Raw genomic sequence first — 5,803 nt, 5'->3', positions numbered from 1 at the left:
TTTGTTGGGCCGAAGGGCCTGTTTCCACACTGTAAGTAATCTAATAACTCTTTCTCAGCTGACACTTTGACCTCAGCACAGATCTAGTGGGAAATTGAGATCACTCCACAAACAATTGTGCAAAGATTGCATAGCATTTTCTCCTGTTCCCTGGATGCTGCCTGACCTGCTGCGCTTTTCCAGCAACACATTTCCAGCCCTAGCATTTTCTATACCAGTTAACAGGTCCATGTTTAGTTCAATTATTTCCTTCTAGATGATGGGTTTATTTTATATGAAGAAAATCAAAGGAAAATCTCTTCTGTTGATACCTCTTGTCAATTACTTCAAGATTATATTCAGATGAAGAAATCCTGTTGTCCCCTCCATTTTTATGTCCATTTGATCTATCTGTACTAGTCTCATGTGATGCAACTTAAAATAGTTGAGAAAATAACTTGATTCCTCCAACCTCGACAGTGAGACAATGCAAGGTGAAACGTAAAATGATTAGCATCGGAGAAGGTCAATGTTCAGCGACCGTTGAGGTGAAAGCATGTGAAGGATATTGTAACTCATTTGCCATGTAAGTACCTTTATTTAATATTTTGATCCTTAAAACAGAATGGTGAATAATCAGAAGCCTGAAATGTACAGCAGGTCAATGAGCACTCTTGTAGTGAAGGGACAAGGAATAGTTTGGACTTGTAGCCTTTCAGGAGATGGGTAGCACATCAAGAGAAATTTAAAAATGGGGAAAGCATAAGACAAATGAACCAAGGGATGGGATGATTGTTAGACTCTGTTGTCAATTCCAATAGTTAACCAATAGAAAGAATCAAGTCGCTAACGCATGAAACAGGTTTCTACTTCTTTCTGTAATTCTTCTTTTGATGATAACTTTTGACCGTGCACCATGTACAGGGACAATGCCAGAGATGATGAACTCCTCTTTTCAGCAACTTTATTTAATCCAATCATGAGTCTCTGGCTTGTAATCTCTTAGCCCATATCTGTGTGGAGAAACCTAGTGGCTTTTTCATTTCCTTGCTGATTATAATTGGAAATTTCCTTTCTTCCATCAAGTGGCATAACCACTTACCCAATGACGGAGGTGGGGGATGGAGGAGCCAGGAATATCTCATAGAGTCAGAGAGTTGTACCACTCAAAAACAGACCCTTCACTCCAACCTGTCCATGCTGACCAGATATCCTAACCTAATCCAATCCCATTTGCCAGTACTTGGCCCATATCTCTCTAAAGCTTTCCTATTCATATACTCATCCAGATGTCTTTTAAATGCTGTAATTGTACCCTCCTCCACCACTTCCTCTGGCAGCTCAATCCATACTCGCACCACACTCTGTGTGAAAGGTTGCCCCTTAGGTCTTTTTAAACCTTTCTGATCTCACCCTAAACCTAGTTCTGGACTCCCCCACGCCATGGAAGAGACATTGTCTATTTATCCTATCCATGCCCCTCATGATTTTATAAACCTCTGTAAGGTCACCCTTCAGCCTCTGATGCTCCAGTGAAAATAGCCCCAGCCTATTCAGTCTCTCCCTATAGTTAAAAACCTCGAACCCTAGCAACATCCTTGTAAATCTTTTCTGAACGCTTTCAAGTTTCACAACATCTTTCCGATAGGAAGAAGACCAGAATTGTACGCAATCTTCCAACCGTGGCCTAACCAATGTCTGTATAGGTGCAGCATGACCTCCCAACTCCTATACTCAATGCTCTGACCAACAACAGAAAGCAGAACAAATGCCTTCTTTACTATCCTATCTACCTGCGACTCCACTTTCAAGGAATTATGAACCCGCACTCCAAGGTCTCTTTGTTCAGCAACACTCCCTCGGACCTTACCATTAAGTGCAAAAGTCCTGCTGAGATTTGCTTTCCCAAAATGCTGCACCTTGCATTTATCTAAATTAAACTCTATCTGCCACTCCTCAGCCCATTGGCCCATCTAATCAAGATCCCATTGTAATCAGAGGGAACCTTCTTCACTGTCCACAGTACCTCCAAGTTTGATGTCATCTGCAAACTTACTAACTATACCTCCTATGTGCACATCTAAATCATTTATATAAATGATGAAAGGTAGTGGACTCAGCACCGATTCTTGTGGCACACCACTAGTCACATGTCTTCAGTCTGAAAGGCAACCCTCCACCACAACCCTCTGTCTTCTACCTTTGAGCCAGTTCTAGTTCTCCTTGTATCCCAAGTGATCTACCCTTGTTAACCAGTCTCCCATGAGGAACCTTGTTGAACGTCTTATTGAAGTCCATATAGATCACGTCCACCACACTGCCCTCATCAATCCTCTTTGTTACTCCTTCAAAAAAACTTAATCAAGTTCGTGAGACATGATTTCCCATGTACAAAGCCATGTTGACTATCCGTAATCAGTCCTTGCCTTTCCAAATACATGTTAATCCTATCCCTCAGGATTCCCTCCAACAACTTGCCCATGTCAAGCTCACCAGTCTATTGTTCCTTGGCTCTTCTTTACCACCTTTCTTAAACAGTGGCACCACGTTTGTCAACCTCCAGTCTTCTGTCACCTCACCTGTGACTATCGATGATACAAATATCTCAGCAAGGGACCCAGCTTCCCACAGAGTTCCTGATCAGGTCCTGGGGACTTATCCACTTTTATATGTTTCAAGACATCCAGCACTTCCTCCTCTGTAACATGGAATTTTTCAAGATGTCACCATCTATTTCCCCACATTCTGCATCATCCAATTTCTTCTCGACAGTAAATACAGTAAAATACTTGTTTAGTATCTCCCCCATCTCCTGCAGCTCCACACATAGGCTGCCTTGTTGAACTTTGAGGGGCCCTATTCTCTCCCGAGTTACCCTTTTGTCCTTAATGTATTTGTAAAAGTCCTTTTGATTCTATTGCCAAAGCTATCTCATGTCCCGTTTTTGCCCTCCTGATTTCCTTTTTAAGTATACTTCATATTCTTCTATGATATTCACTCAGTCTCTGCTGTCTATTCCTGACATTTGCTTCCTTCTTTTTCATGACAAAAATCTCAATTTCTCAAGTCATCCGGCATTCCCTACACCTACCAGCCTTTCCCTTCATCCTAATAGGAATATATTGCCTCTGGACTCTCGTTATTTCATTTTTGAAGACTTCCTGATTTCCAGCTGTCCCTTTACCTGCAAATATCTGTCCCCAATCAGCTTTTGAAAGTTCTTGCCTAATACCATCAAAATTAGCCTTCCTCACATTTAGACCTTCGACTTTTAGATCTGGTCTATCCTTTTCCATCACTATTTAAAAACCAGTAGAATTATGGTCGCTGGCCCCAAAGTGCTCCCCCAATGACACCTCAGTCACCTGCCCTGCCTTATTTCCCAAGAGTAGGTCAAGTTTTGCATCTTCTCTAGTAGGTACATCCACATACTGAATCAGAAAATTTTCTTGTATGCACTTAAAAATTCCTCTCCATCTGATCTTTTAACACTATGGCAGTCCCAGTCTGAGTTTGGAAAGTTAAAATCCCTGACCATAACCACCCTCTTATTCTTACAGATAAACTGAAATCTCCATACAATTTTGTTTCTCAACTTCCCTCTGACTATTAGGGGGGTCTATAATACAATCCCAATCAGACGATCATCCCTTTCTTATTTCTCAGTTCTACCAAATAACTTCCCTGGATGTATGGCCAGGTATACCTTCCCTCAGCACAGCTGTAATGCTATCCCTTATCAAAAACACCACTCCCCCTCCTCTCTTGCCTCCCTTTCTGTCCTTACTGTAGCATTTGTACCCTGGAACATTAAGTTGCCAGTCCTGTCCATCCCTGAGCCATTTTTCTGTAATTGCTATGATATCTCAATTCCATGTTCCTAACCAAGCCCTGAGTTCATCTGCCTTCCCTGTTAGGCCTCTTGCATTGAAATAAATGCAGTTTAATTTTTCAGACCTATCTTGGTCTCTGCTTTGTTCCTGCCTGGCCTGACTATTTGACTCACTCTCTTTCCCAAATGTACCACTCTCAGATTGATTTCTTTCCTACTATTTCCTGGACTCCATCTCCACCTTACTAATTTAATACTTCCCGAGCAGCTCTAGCAAATCTCCCCGCCAGTAAATTCATCCATTTCCAATTCAGGTCCAATCCATCCTTTTTGTTCCAGTCAATTCTACTCCAGAAAAGATTCTAATGATCCAAAAATGTGAACCCTTCTTCCCTGCACCAGCTCATCAGCCACGCATTCATCTGCTCTCTCCTCCTGTTCCTACCCTTACTCACTTATAGCACCGCGAGTTATCCAAATATTAGTCCCCTCGAGGACTTCCTTTTTAAATTCCTCCCTTCAGAAGGTCATCTTTTTCCCTTCTTATGTCATTGGTTATAATGTGTACAATGACCTCCTGCTGCTCCCTCTCTTTGCTGAGAACATTCTGCACCCTTTCCAAGATATCCTTGATCCTGACATCAGAGAGGCAACATACCATTCTGGTTTTTCACAGAAATGTCTCTCTGTGCCTCAGACTAGAGTCCCCATCACAATCGATCGCTTGGAGCCTGACATACCCTCCTTACATTAGAGCCAGTCTCTGTATTAGAAACTTGCCTGTTTGTGCTACATTCCTAAGAGTCCATCACCCCCTATATTTTCCAAAACAGCATATTTGTTTGAGTTGGGGATCACCACAGGAGACTCCTACACTACCATGCCTAACCTCCTACCTTTCCTGGCAATAACCTATCTACCTGACTGTATCTATGGCTTTTCTCACTTCCTATAACTGCCATCTATCACACGCCCCCAGCTCTTGTAAATTCCTCATCGCCTCTAAGTGTCACTCCAATAGATCCATGCGATCTAATAGAATCCACATTCAAAGACACTTCCTGCAGACATAATCATCAGTAACATGAAAACTTTCCCTAAACTCCCACATTCAACAAGGGAAGCATATCACTCTACTAAAGGTCATCTTTGCTCCTTCACAATGTGCCGACCCAGAAAATAGCACCATCCTTTGGACAGACTGACGGGCAGAGGGGGTGGGGTGACCTTGTTGGTAAGGGAGGATATTCAGTCCCTTGCACGGGGGGGACCTAGAGTCCGGGGATGTAGAGTCAGTGTGGATAGAGCTGCAAAATACTAAGGGTAAAAAGACCCTCTTGGGAGTCATCTACAGGCCCCCAAACAGTAGTCTGGATGTCGGATGTAAGTTGAATCAGGAGCTGAAATTGGCCTGTCGCAAAAATGTTACTACAGTTGTTATGGGGGATTTTAACATGCAGGTAGACTGGGAGAATCAGGATGGGATTGGACCTCAAGAAAGAGACTTTGTAGAGTGCCTCAGAGATGGATTCTTAGAACAGCTGGTGCTGGAGCCGACCAGGGAGAAGGCAATTCTGGATCTGGTATTGTGCAACGAACCAGAATTGATCAGGGACCTCGAAGTGAAGGAGCCATTGGGAAGTAGTGACCATAATACAATAAGCTTCAATCTGCAATTTGAAAGGGAGAGGGTACAATCGGAAGTGAAAATATTTCTGTTGAATAAAGGCAACTATGGAGCTATCAGGGAGGAGCTGGCCAAAGTTCAATAGTGCAATACCTTAACAGGGATGACAGTGGAGGAACAATGGCAGATATTTCTATGTATAATGCAGAAGTTGCAGGATCAGTTCATTCCAAAAAGGAAGAAAGATCCTAGGAGGAGGCATGGGTGGCCGTGGCTGACGAGGGAAGTTAAGAAACATATAAAGTTAAAAGAGAAAAAGTATAACACAGCAAAGATAAGTGGGAAAATGGAGGACTGGGAAGCTT

The 5,803-nt window shown here is 42.6% G+C and overlaps 1 long non-coding RNA gene across 1 annotated transcript in view; it reads left to right on the top strand.

Moving 5' to 3' along the window:
* The first annotated feature begins 456 nt into the window (after window positions 1–456).
* The window catches only part of LOC122561652, an 8,846-nt gene continuing 3,499 nt past the window's right edge, over window positions 457–5,803 (top strand). The window contains exon 1 of the long non-coding RNA XR_006315075.1: window positions 457–565. This is a non-coding gene — a long non-coding RNA (uncharacterized LOC122561652). The remainder of the gene's footprint in view (window positions 566–5,803) is intronic.

Source organism: Chiloscyllium plagiosum, chromosome 23 (assembly GCF_004010195.1).
Source record: "Chiloscyllium plagiosum isolate BGI_BamShark_2017 chromosome 23, ASM401019v2, whole genome shotgun sequence".
Classification (NCBI taxonomy): Eukaryota; Metazoa; Chordata; class Chondrichthyes; order Orectolobiformes; family Hemiscylliidae; genus Chiloscyllium; species Chiloscyllium plagiosum.
The sequence above is the reverse complement of the archived record's forward strand: the minus strand, read 5'-3'. Positions and strand labels throughout refer to the sequence as shown.